The sequence below is a fragment of the Mus musculus genome, chromosome 7 (assembly GCF_000001635.26).
Source record: "Mus musculus strain C57BL/6J chromosome 7, GRCm38.p6 C57BL/6J".
Taxonomy (NCBI): Eukaryota; Metazoa; Chordata; class Mammalia; order Rodentia; family Muridae; genus Mus; species Mus musculus.
The window spans coordinates 45,590,346-45,604,072 of NC_000073.6; the positions used below are offsets into that span (position 1 = coordinate 45,590,346).

Below are 13,727 nucleotides of genomic sequence, written 5' to 3' on the forward strand. Positions count from 1 at the left end.
CTTGATTGGGCATGCCATTTCATTGCTGATCAAATTAGCTGGAGCTGAAGAGAGTCTGCAGGACTTTTTGTCAGATGTGGTCAGGGCAAGGCAGCCAGCAGCCTTGAAATAGGAATTCCAATTTTGGGGGCCCCAACTGACCCATTGCCACATCTCCTTCCCTTTTTACCACTTATTGTTCATGTAAAGGTTAGGGGCCAAAGGGACCCAGGGGAAAATCTATAGGCCCCTTGGAAACCTTCTTCCCTTCATCAACTCAATCTTCCTGCAAAAATTCTCACTTTTGGCCAGGAAGTGTTGGCACAAGCCTTTAATCCCAACACTCGGGAGGCAGAGGCAGGAATTATCTCTGATTTCAAGGCCAGCCTGGTATCCAGACCTCCAGGATAGCCAGGACGACACAGAAACACAATCTCGGAAAACAAAACAAAACAAAAAACAAACAAACAAAACCCCAGCAACAACAACAAAACCCAAACACATTGTTGTGATGGGCTGGCTGCAAGTGTTTCGCTGAGCGCTCATTTCCTCCTCTTGGCTCTGGATCTTCAGTGTTGCTGTCTAGATCTTGTGTCCTTCACTGGCTTCTTTCTCAAGGTCATCTGTGTATCCCTAGGTCTCAGGGGTGGGGCCATGGTTGTTTGTTCATGTAACACAAAACGTACTCATTTCAGGCTGGAGAGATGGCTCAGCATTTAAGAGCGCTGTCTGCTCTTCCAGAGGTCCTGAGTTCAATTCCAATAACTACACAGCAGCTCACAGACGTCTATAATGGGATCTGCTGCCCTCTTCTGGCATTCAGGTGTTCATGCAGATAAAGCACTCATAAAATGAATACTTTTTAAAAATTTTTCTTTAGATATTTATTTATTTACTTATTTTAAAGATTTTTTAAAAATTAGGTATTTTCTTCATTTACATTTCAAATGTTATCCCAAAAGTCCCCCGGATTTTTATTTATTTTATACATATGATGAGCACTCTGTAGCTGTCTTCAGACACACCAGAAGAGGGCATCAGCTCCCATTACAAATGGTTGTGAGCCACCATGTGGTTGCTGGGAATTGAACTCAAGACCTCTGGAAGAGCAGTCAGTGCTCTTAACCACTGAGCCTCCAGCTCCTGAATAAATCTTTTTTTTAAAACACTCATTTCTGGATTGTCTTGCTTTAAAGAACCAAAAACAAAAAAACCCAAACCATTTCTGTCAGGTCACTTGCAGTTTGTGTGATGAGCTGTAGTCAAAGCTGTTATGGGGTCCACTTAAATCCAACATAATCTAGGTTGGAGAGATGGTTCAGAGGTAAGAGCACTGGCTGCTCTTCCAGAGGTCCTGGGTTCGATTCCCAGCAACCACATGGTGGTTCATAGGCATCTAGAATAAGATCTGGTGCCTTCTGGCCTGCAGGCCTATATGTTAGGCAAGGCAGAACATTGTATACATAAAAACAAAACCATAAATCCATCATAACTGAAACACCAGGTCAATGTAGATGGTAGAAGTTTATTGTAATCAATCAGACTTGGTTGCCGAGCGATGGCTCTGAAGGGACACTGTGTGTTTAAGCATAAGGAGTTGAGCAGGGGAGTTTCCATCAGTCAGGGTAGGAGTTGGTCCTAGGCCTGGGCACGTGAACTTAGTTCGATCCTGTCAGAGATGGAGAAGTTGTCCCCGAGATATCGGGACAGCTGTTTACAACAGAAACTGTTCAGCTGTTGGGAAGTCCCCAGCTCTGGGAAGTCCCCAGGTCCCCCAGGATTTAGTTCCTCTCTGTGACTAAATGGAGTCTGAAAATGAAATGGTAATGAGACGCTTCTTTTGCTTGTTCCCAACAAAAGCCACTTGGGTTCTTTGTAACTTTCCTGTGCTCATAGTTGGTTCAAAAGCAGCTCATTCACTCTTTACACAGAGCCTGGTCGTCTCCCTTATCTTATGATCTAGAAAGGGCCTGTGGCCCGAGTAACTGAGCCACATCCTGGCTCTTACACTTGGGTTTTGAAGGTTACTCATTTTGTCATAGCAGCAAGTAAGGTTGGTTAAATGGATGACCCTGTAAACATGAAGTGGGTTAAATATTGATTTTTAAATGCATTGATATTTTCTTCATTTTGTGTTTTAATTTGTGATTTAGTAAGCATCCATAGATGTATCCCACACAAAGGAGTGTTTCAAGGAGTCCTCAATGCTTTAAAAAAAACTTTTAGCCAGGCGTGGTGGCACACGCCTTTAATTCCAGCACTTGGGAGGCAGAGGCAGGCAGATTTCTGAGTTCGAGGCCAGCCTGGTCTACAGAGTGAGTTCCAGGGCAGCCAGGGCTATACAGAGAAACCCTGTCTCAAATAACAAAAACAAACAAACAAACAAACAAAAAACCCCAACTTTTATTATTTTATGTGTATGTCTGTTTTGCCTGTCTGAATGTCTGCACTACGAGTGTGCCTGATGCCTAAGGAAGCCAGGAGTCTACTAGAGTCTCTAGGATTGGAGTTGTGACTGTCTCATCATTGCTTGGAACTGAACCTGGGTTCTCTGGAAAATTAGTCGGTGCTCTTCACTGCTGAGCCATTTCTCCAGTCCAGTCCAATGCTTTTTTTTTTTTTTTTTAAATCAGTGTTTTATGTATCCAGACAGGCCTCATACATGAGCAAGTGTGTATGTATACAACACACACATATATGTATGTATAGAGATATAAATATATATTACACACATATGCACACATACATACAGAAATAAAACGAAGCTTTTCTTAATTTATTATCTTAATTTATCCATTGTGCACCTGTTTTTGCCGTGATCAGATGACAGCTTTCAGAGAAGGGTTTCTCCTTTTACTGTATGGTTCAGGAGATGGAACTGAGGTTGTCATGTTTGACAGCAGGAGCCTTTACTTGCTGAGTCACCTCAGTGGCCACAAACCAAAGATTTAAAACACCAGTCAGTCTGTAATTGAGCCCTGGGGAAGCGCTCAGATCAGAAGCGGCTGCCTGGCGCCACCTGGAGGCCAGTATGGGGCACAGCGTCTGCTGGGAAGAAAGGCAACAAGAAAGAATAGTTTATAGACTGAGCTTCCAAAAACTACTGTCAAATGTGTTCATGATTAAAAGGTCTGCATAACGACCACATGAGGAATTGTTGAAAGAATAACTTTAAGTGATTTTTTTTTCAGCAAACAACTTTTTGTTTTTGTTTTGTTTTTTGAGACAGGATTTCTCTGTGTAGCCCTGACTGTCTGGGGCAACTTTAGGTATGTAATCCCATGACTGAAATTCCAGGGCTCCGCACGTGGTGGAGGCTGGAGGATCAGAAGTTCAAAGCTTTTCTGGGCTACGTAGAGTTCATGTTTCAAAATAGCAACGATAAAGAAAATGATCAGGGGCTAGAGAGATGGCCCAGCAGTTAAGAGCACTGACTGCTCTTCCAGAGGTTCTGAGTTCAATTCCCAGCAACTACATGGTGTCTCACAACCATCTGTAATGGAATATGATGCCCTCTTCTGGTGTGTCTGAAGACTGCAACAGTGTACTCACACAAATAAAGTAAATAAATCTTTGGGAAAAAAAGGTTAAAAAATTTTAAAGATATATTTATGTGTTTGTGCCTGCATGAGTTTGTACATGTACACTGTGTGCAAGCAGGTGCCTGAGGAGGCCAGATAGGATGTAGAATCCACTGAAACTGGAGTTACAGGCAGCTGTGAGCCACCATTTGGGTGCTGGGAACTGAACTATGACCTCTTAACTGCTGAGCTATCTCTCCAGTACTGTTTATTTTTAATGTGCAGCTTCCCTCATTCTTTTTGATAATTTTTAATATCATTATTTCTTTGTCACGTGTCACAAAGTGTGGATGTCAGAGGACAACTTCAGTTGGAAATCATTTCTTCCTACTCTGTGGGTCCTAGGCATAAAATTTCCATTGTCAGTCTTGGTGGAGATACCTTTATCTGCTGAGCTGTCTTTTAGCTCAGTTACTGTTCTTTTTTAAGGGATTCTAGGTTGCTAGCGAGATGACTCAGCAGTTAAGAACACTGCTGTTGAGCAGACGAAGCAGGTTCAGTTCCCAGTGTGGTAGCTCACAACTGTCTATCATCTAGTTCCAGAGGATCCCATGGCCTCTTCTGGCCTCCTGTGCATACAGCACACACATGGTGCATATGCATGCAGATGCAAAACACTCATACATATAACATTTAAAGAAAGTCTTTTAGGGCTGGAGAGATGGCTCGGCCGTTAAGAGCACTGACTACTCTTCCAGAGGTCCTGAGTTCAAATCCCAGCAACCACATGTTGGCTCACAACCATCTGTATTGGGATCTTATGCCCTCTTCTGGTGCATCCGAGGACAGATACAGTGTACTCATATCAATGCAAATAAATAAGTTTTTTTTTTTTTTTTTAAAGAAAAATGATCAGCTAGGCTCTTACTGGCATCTGACACTATTTTTTCTCATTATGCATATTTTTACTGTTAATATCAGAAAGTACAGTCACTAGCTGCCAAGTGAGGATGTGAATTTGATCCCAGACAACTGAAGTGCTCTCTCTCTCTCTCTCTCTCACACACACACACACACACACACACACACACACACGCACGCACATACACATACATGCACAGGCATACACCCACACTCAAATATACACCACAGAGAATTAAAAACAGACCAAAAATTGTATGTTAAAATACACAGCAGTTAATAGATAAAATGCATAAATAACTCAAATGTCTACCAACAGATATAATAATTAATAAAAGTTGTATTAACTGGGCTTCTTAGGGTTTCCATTGTTGGGAAGAGATACCATGACCAAGGCAATCCTTATAAAAGTCAACATTTAATTGGGGCTGGGCTTATAGGTTCAGAGATTCAGTTCATTATCACCATGGCAGCTTCCAGGCAGACACTGCTATAGGAGCTAAGATTTCTGCATCTTGTTTGAACGCAAACAGGAAAAAACTGGCTTCCAGGCAGCAAGGAGAAGGGTCTCACATTTCCTCCAACAAGGCCACATGTCCTAATAGTACCACTCCCTGAGGCAACCATATTCAAGCCCCTGGGGTGTAGTGGGACACACCTATAATCCTAACTGTCGGGAGGCGGAGGTAGGCGAATCTGTGAGTTTGAGGCCATCCTGTTCTACAGAGTGAATTCCAGCACAGCCAGGGCCATGAAGAAACAGTGTGTGTGTGTGTGTCTGTGTGTGTGTGTGTGTTGCATGCATTTAAGTGTGCAGGTGTGTGCATCTTCTGTGTGCATTCAGGCTGAGTGCGAGTGTGTAGTCACGAAGGACCAGAACGTGAGCTGAGGTGTCTGGCTCTATCCTTGTCTCTCCTGTTCGCTTAAGACAGTCTCTCACTGAACTGAAGGCTGACTGACTGTCTAGGGAGCTGGGGTGAGCCTCTCTCCACCACACAACACTAGGGTTACACGAAGGTGCAGCCAGGCTGGGCTCTCCGTGGATGTAGGGGATTTTAGCTCATGTTCCCATGCTTGAACGTCAAGTGCTCTTACCCACAGAGCACCTCTCAGCTCCTGCTTTGGTTTTTAGGGTCTCACATTCCAGGTTGGTCCCCAAATCACTGTAGCAAAGAGTAATGTTGAACTCGAGATCCTCCTGTTTCTACTGGCCAGGACTGGTACTGCCATGCCAGTTCACAGGGCTTTAGGCTTCCCATTCATTCATTCATTCATTCACTAAGGGAGCAAGACAGAGACACAAGCTGTAACATGGATGAACCTTGAGAACACTGAGTGGAGGCAGCCAGGCACAAAAGGCCACTGCAGGATTGTTTACATGAAATATCCCAAGGATGGAGTAGTTTTGGCTTGTCTGGCAGGGAGGAGGCAATGGGACATGACCATGTAATGGGGGCAGAGTTGCCCTTTGGGGGATGCTGAGACTCTCAGGGAACTAGACAGAGATGATAGCAGCTTGACTTTGTGGTTGCACTAACTGCCCTGGCACTGTGGGATTCCTTTCATCTCTAGTTACAGATAAGAACTCTGAGGTTCTGATGACAGGCAACTGGGGAAGCTGCATGGCTAACCTCATAAGCCCCACCATTTGCCTGTGACTTTATTTAACTTTTGTGGTAGCGGGGATTGAACCTAGCACTTCTCTCATGCTGGGAAAATTCTATACCCAGTCACTCTCTTCTTTTACTTTGTGTGTGTGTGTGTTTCTTTGAGACAGAGTCTCCTGTAGTCTAGGCTGACCTGGAAATTATATTCAGGGCTGACCTTAAACTTCAACTCCTGAAAAAAAATTAAGCCCTGAGCATTTTATCCTTGGCTAACCCTGCTAATTCCTCCTGCCTGCCCCACTCCTCAGAGGGCAGCTACTTGGGGTTCCCTGTTGCTCCATCTCTTCCATTTCTTCAGAGAAACAGCTTGAGAGCTCCGTTTAATCCAGTCACTGACTATGCATGACATGGCTGGTCACCAGGCAGAGTGACAGACCCTGAAGCAAGCAGCTGCTCTCTGAATGGATTGGTGCAGAGCCTGCAGGGCTAGATGGGCACAGCCTCCCCACCTCCACACCGACTTGCATGCAAAGGATCCAGAGAGATGGTCTGTGAAGAACATTTCTGTAAGGTGAGGTCACAGCCCCATATATACATACACCCAAACCCTACACACAAGCACCACACCTCACATGTACATGCATGTGCACACACACACACACACACACACACACACACACACACACACATACTTCATACATGCATTCCATCTCTTTCAATGAACAGGACACATGCTGTCCAAGATACCAGCAAATCAGAGTGACTGGCATTTTCGGCTGTAGCAAACGTGGCTCAGTGGTGAAGAACATGGACTTTGAGGCCAGAGTCCTGATGACATTTACCTTGGTGGCTTGGCAGGTAAAGCATGGGTCAGTTTCGCATGTCAGCATGTCCAGACAGTCCCCCATGTGACTCAGATGAAGAAGGCTCCTGGAGGTGATGTCCGCAGTGATCATGAACATCAAAGACCATTAGGTTTTATGAGCAAATCTAAGGTCCTCTCTATAGAAGACAGATGGGCGCCAGAGATCAGACAGACACAGTTTAGGGCAAAAAGTCTACGTGTTTCTCCATGTGTAGGAGCTGATGGTTGTGAGCCTACTGCAGAGTCCACACCTGGTCCTGGGGAGAAAGAAGCCATTGAAGCCTCGCCAGCCTCGTGGTCACGGGCAAAAGACAATGTTCGCATGAGCTGCTGGGCAGAAGAAGAGATTTGGCCACGTGGCCAGGAGGATCACAAGTCCATGGCCAGCCTGGGCACCTCATTGAGAGGAGACGCTGTTTGAAGAAAAGGTGGGGCTAGAGGTACAACTCAGGGGTAAAGTGGTTGGCAGGCAGCAAAGGGCTTGAGTCTGATCCTCACCACTCCTGTAGGACACTGAGCCCAGAGACAGGAATCTGTCACGCCAGCACCACAGGGGATGGAGACTGGCAAGATCTGGGAGGTCATTGACCTGCCAGCCTAGAGAAACCACTGTGAGCCATGATTCAGCACATAACAGCACTTGCTGTATAAGCCTGGCAAACTGAGTTCAAACTCCAGAAACCATGGTGGAGAGACCCGAATCCCGAAGGTTGTCCTCTGATGTCTAGGCCTATGCGTGACACAGCTGTGCCCACACTCACACATATACATACACAGAAACATATACATATACATGTATACATGCACATACACATAAACACCAGTAATACTTTTTTTTTTTTTTTTTTGGTTTTTCGAGACAGAGTTTTTCTGTAGCCCTGGCTGTCCTGGAACTCACTCTGTAGACCAGGCTGGCCTCGAACTCAGAAATCCGCCTGCCTCTGCCTCCCGAGTGCTGAGATTAAAGGCGTGAGCCACAATACATTTTTTAAAAAAGTTTAAAACTTTAAATCTGGGGTGTGTGTGTGGGAATGAAGAGCCATTGAGAAAGACACCCAATGCTGACTGCTCACCTCCCCATGAACACACATTTGTACACAATAATACGTGTATGTTCCACATACATAAAATCTAGCCTAGAATCACCTGAGTAGAATCTCAAGGTTCTACATTAGGTTGTACATTAGGTTGGCCTGTGAGAGAGTACTGTCTTATTAATTGACATGAAAAGACCTAGCCCACTATGGGGGGCACCATTCTCTACGCATGGGGTCCTGAACTGTGTCCGTTGACATGAGCAAACATGTGAGGGAGCATGCATGTGTTTACTTCTCTCTGCTCTTGACTGAATGCCATGTGTCCAGCTGTCCAAGTTCTTGTCTTGACTTCCCCATGGAGAAGGACCTCGACCTGGTGCTGTTAGCTGAAGCACCTTCTTTCTCCTCTGAGTTACTTAGGGCAGGGTATTTTCCAACAACAAGAGGAATGAAACAAGAGAACTTTGTTTTAAATTGTTATAGACATTGTCTTTAACAATTAAAAACATAATTAGAATACAATGTTAGAGAAGACGGGGTTCATAGCCTGGAATCCCAAGCCCACCTGTGTGCAGCGGCTTCCCACGGTGACAGGATTCTCAAGGGGCTTAGGGAAAGGGCTTTACATGGGTACATGGCTTCAGAAGGCTCTGGCCATGGCTGCCTCCTACGAGGTTTTCTGGACCTGAGATAAACAGAACCTCCTGGTAGCAGAGCTACCTATGTCTCTGTGACAGAAGGGAGGAAAGGAGAGGAGACACAAAAGAATGCGCCCTGCATAGCTCTTGTTTTGAGGCCCCGCTTCCCAGCCCCACATCTATGGGACCTATTCAAGGCCCATTTAGCCTTCATGATCCAAGGGCAACTTTGTAGCAACATCAGCTACTCCCGTGAGTGGGTGGGGGTGGTTCGGTAGAAGAGCCTAGAATCCCCCAGGGAGGGGCTGGGGTGTGGTTTGATGGAAGAGGGTTTGGGCAATTATTGAGAGATTAAAGGGAAGCAAGTGCTTTTCTCTGACTGAGCCTTAGGCCAGCCCAGGTAAACAAGACTATCGCACGGTCACGTGATCTCTTCCAGCTCTTCCAGGGCCCCTGGCTGTCTATGGGAAGGATCGCTGCGGAAGGCCGCGCAGGAAGCGTCGGCAGATTCTAAGGACGGCAGATATTGCTGAACTGAGCTTTTAAGAGGCAGAGAGTCAGGGAGGGCCTTGTCTTTCCTGACTCTGCCCCATAACTTGACCCTGGTAGGTGTTTACTAGTGTATTAAACTGTAATAAACTGTGACTTGGGCCCAGTGTCAGGGTGCATACTCTGTTGGTTTACAGACAATTCAGCTAGGCTTCTCACAGGGACCTTAGCAATAGGCGTCATCACCTGCGCTGCTGCCAGATGCAGGTGGCCTGACAAGAGAACTGCTCTGTACCATAGCCCTCTCACCTCCTCTTCCCCTCCTCCTCCTCCTCCTCCTCCGCCCCTCCCCCTTCTCCCCACTTCCTTCACAGGTGTTCCTGCCAGCCTCTTTTTCTCTCTTTCTCACCTTCTCTGCCCTCGCAGCTCTGTCTGTCTCTACTCCTCCAGGTCCTCACTCCCCTCCCTTCCAAAGGTATGATGTCTCAGGGGAACACCTTGGCATGGGCCTGCCAGGCACCTCTGCCACCGTTGCATTACATTTCATAACATACCCATCATCTCAGTATTCAGGAGGAGGCTGAGGCAGGAGGATTGTAAGTTTTTGTTTTTTTAAAGAATTATTTATTCATTTTATGTATCTGAGTACACTGTAGCTGTCTTCAGACACACCAGAAGAGGGCATCAGATCCCATTACAGATGGTTGTGAGCCACCATGTGGTTGCTTGGGATTGACCTCAGGACCTCTGGAAGAGCAGTCAGTCCTCTTAACCTCTGAGCCAGCTCTCCAGCCCATAAGTTTGAGGCTAGCCTGGGCTTCAGAGTGGGTCACTCAAAAATACATACATACATACATACAGAAATAAATTTATGGTGGCATACAGGCAGTTCTTAGTCATGTCTATGAAGGTTCCTCAAATTCTTTATGGTCATGACAAAAAGAAACTTTAATAACACAATTATATATGACAAATAGGACCAGGGTGGTCTTGACAACCCCCCCCCCCACCTCTCAGGCAACACTGCCCACCCAGGTAGTCCAGGCAGGTCTTCGGATGAAAGACAACCACCGCAGCCGTGGTGTACTGCACTGAAGGAGCTGCGCACAACAGTCACCTTGTATGCTGCAGTACCCACTGCTGGGGTTAGCTCGGGCATCTGGGAAGCACAGATGGGAGGAAAGATGTCTGAGGGTTAGGATGTGGCACGGGAGATCAGTCTGCTTCTGGGCAGGGAGTGGTTGTCTGCTGCAGCAAGAAGTGCGCTGGGAGCCCTAGGCCAGAGAGTGAGCTGTGTATCAAACAACAAACCCACAAAGCCTTGATCTGTGAATGAGAAAAATAAAATGAAAGGTGCAGGACCTGTCTACTCCTCACATATGGGGAGGATTTCTATTGTAGATATAAGGGAGGGACCAGGCAGAGGCAAGCGTCCAGGATGAACCTGAGAATTGTAAGAAGACAGAGTCCTCGGTTGTTTAATGAAAACAAGCTGTATTTTGGGATGCACCCGGGACTGGCCAGCTGGCTGCCGCTCCCTAAGTGGGATTTGGCCTCTTGAAGGTGTTCCCATGGATGAGGGACCTGGCCTAACATTGACCTACATTGTTACAGAGATGCAGCTGAAAGGGAAGAAGCAAGGGTAAGGATATATACATCATGGGAATAGGGTTGCAAGCGGTTTACATCACATTAAAGAGACAGGAACTCTTTTTTGTTTGTTTGGTTTTTTTTTCGAGACAAGGTTTCTCTGTATAGCCCTGGAACTCACTTTGTAGACCAGGCTGGCCTCAAACTCAGAAATCCGCCTGCCTCTGCCTCCCAAGTGCTGGGATTAAAGGCATGCACCACCGCGCCCGGCTGAGACAGGAACTTCTTTAATTGCAGTTAGAAACCTTAACTTGAAAGGACTTAACACAGGATAAACAGAAACTTCTTTATAAGTGTCTTTTTAAATATATATGTTTATATTTGTTCTTTAATCCTTTTTTACAGTCCAGACTGCATCCCCCTCCCAGTCTGCACACACACCTCCCACACACAGTTCCTCATCCCATTCCTCCTTCCCCTCCCCTCCCCCTCTCCAAAAGGATGTCCCCATCCCCTACCCCCACCCTACCAGGCCTCCCTACTCCCTGGGGCCTCAAGTCTCTCAAGGGTTAGGTGCATCTTCTCTCACTGAGGCTAAACCAGGCTCTGTTCTATATGTGTCAGGGGCCTCATATCAGCTGGTGTATGCTGCCTGGTTGGTGGCTCAGTGTATGAGAGATCTTGGGAGTCCAGGTCAGTTGAGACTGTGGTCTTCCTATGGGGTTGTCCTCCTCAGCTTCTTCCAACTTTTCCCCAATTCAACCACAGGGGTTCCACAGGGTCTGTCCTTTGGTTGGGTCTGCATCTGACTCTTTCAGCTGCTTGTTGGGTTTCTCAGAGGGCAGCCATGTTAGGCCCCTATCTGCAAGCACACCACAGCATCAGTAATAGTGTCAGGCCCTTGCTGGGGGCCAGCCCCAGCGTGGGGTTCTTTTTTCTTGTCGGCTCTTCTTGAGGCAATGGAGGGGGAAGAGCATCGATGGAGGGTAAGACTTTGTCTTACAAGATTTTTACGTAGCTTACCTGCCTTCTGCGATCCCCTGAGGCCAGAAACTGCAGTTTCTGGCACTTAGCACCTCTCCCTCAAGCCACAAAGGATTAAGTAAATAGCCTTTGTTCTGTCTCAACAGGAACTGCTGCTGGGCTCTAACTTTCAGCCTGCTAGTGGGGAGTTGCAGAAAGACAAAGGTTTATTACTAAGTTGTAAAAAGTTTCCTATGAAAGCTAAGCAAAAAGATCCTAAGTGGGGAAAGGGGAAAGAGCCTCCTTTCTCCAGCTCCTCCTCATCTCTCTGTCCTCAGCACTTACACAGCTTTCCCAAAGTTCATCACACGTTCACACACAAAAAATCAAATCATAAATTGAAGTAGAAGTTTACAACAGCGAATGTTTCCATGCATATCCATTAGGAGTAACTATCTGGCTAAACATCCATCACCTGTCTCAGCTCCACAGGTTCACTGAAGGGTTAAAACCATAACTAAGTTATTAGTGACGTTTTGTATAGATAAACCCAGTCAATATTTTATCTTCTGTCCTAGCACCTATAATAAATTGCTAGTTTTATAACCTTTGGTTAATTGTTTTACTACCTCTTGGAATGTGCGCTGAGTAGGAGAAAGTCTGGTTACCGGCTAAGAGCAATTAACTGGTGACACTTGGGAGACTAACACAGTTCTCATTGCAGTTTTGACTATTAGAAAAGGACCTAATAGCAGTCCCACTATAAAAGAGCTTAATAATCACAGATATAATTTTAGGAATTCTTTTTTTAAAAAGATTTTATTTATTTATTTATTTATTTATTATAAGTATACTGTAGCTGTCTTCAGACACACCAGAAGAGGGCATCAGATCTCATTATGGGTGGTTGTGAGCCACCATGTGGTTGCTGGGATCTGAACTCAGGACCTCTGGAAGAGCAGTCAGTGCTCTTAACCACTGAGCCATCTTTCCAGCCCAATTTTAGGAATTCTTATAGGATCATCATTAAGACTTAAGTCATCTATTTGTCTATATAGCATCACTATAAGATCTTCGTGGATCTGCAGAGATCTGCTCCAAAGGGGTGGGCTACTACTTAAGTGATCGTTATATATGTTTAATAATAACAGGAAAAGCATGTTAATAGCAGGAATCTTTTACATATGAAATGGGGCCCATTCACTTAGCTCACTGGCACGGAGCCGGGGCTGGAATAAAGGCAAGTTCATCACTTCCAACCACTACCACTCCTAAAATGAGTCCCTCACAACCTTGCTTAATGAGGGCTCACCTGTCGCAGATTATATACTAATCCGAGGCAGGCCACTTCAGTTATTAACAACTTGCTAGTTATTAGTTTGTCCCATTATGGCTCCTGCCAGGCCCTGGGTCCCCCCCTTGAGCTGGCTCCCAGTTTGGGCATGTCACTAGACCTCTTGTCTCTCAGGCTTTTCTCCATTTTTTTTCCTGCAGTTCCATCAGACAAGAGCAGTTCTGGATCAGAGCTTTTGACTGTGGGATGGCAACCCCATCCCTCCACTTGGGGTATAGAACTAAACAGAATTCGCAACAAAGGCATCTCGAAGGGCTGAGAAGCACTTAAAGAAATGTTCAGAGTCCTTAGTGATCAGGGCAATGCAAATTAAGACGACCCTGAGATTCCACCTTATATCAATCAGAATGGCTAAGATCAAATACTCAGGTGACAGCAGATGCTGGAGAAGATGTGGAGAAAGAGGAACACTCCTCTATGGCTGATGGGATTGCAAACTTTGTAAGTGTCTTAACTGCAAACAGAACCCTAACCTGCAAGGTATATTGTTCCTGTTTCAGTCTCCCATTAACTTACAAGTTATATTGTTCCTGTTTTAGTCTCACACATGGCCTGCAAACTACCTGGACCATGATAACAGAAACAGGGAGGGAGGGTGAAAGAGGAGCCATTGACCAAGAGGTCTGGGTCAAGAGGCCAAGAGGCCAAGAGAGCAGCTTAGCCAAAATGGCTGAGTTATATAGTGAGCAGGCTGGGTGAAGGAAGTGGAAGGCCACAGGAGGGAGAAGTTTAGGGTACACAGGGGAGAAGGGCTGGGAGAAGC

At 45.8% G+C, this 13,727-nt stretch overlaps 1 long non-coding RNA gene across 2 annotated transcripts; it reads left to right on the forward strand.

Annotated features, from left to right (window-relative positions):
* The first annotated feature begins 4,850 nt into the window (after positions 1–4,850).
* Positions 4,851–13,203, forward strand: Gm31479. Of its 2 annotated transcripts, XR_882065.2 has the most exons (5): positions 4,851–6,599; positions 6,755–6,886; positions 7,109–7,321; positions 9,008–9,173; positions 13,105–13,203. It is a non-coding gene; the product is annotated as a predicted gene, 31479 (long non-coding RNA). The 2 variants fall into 2 exon arrangements; XR_391432.3 differs by lacking the exon at positions 13,105–13,203 and having other exon boundaries at positions 9,008–9,226.
* The last annotated feature ends 524 nt before the right edge of the window (positions 13,204–13,727 follow it).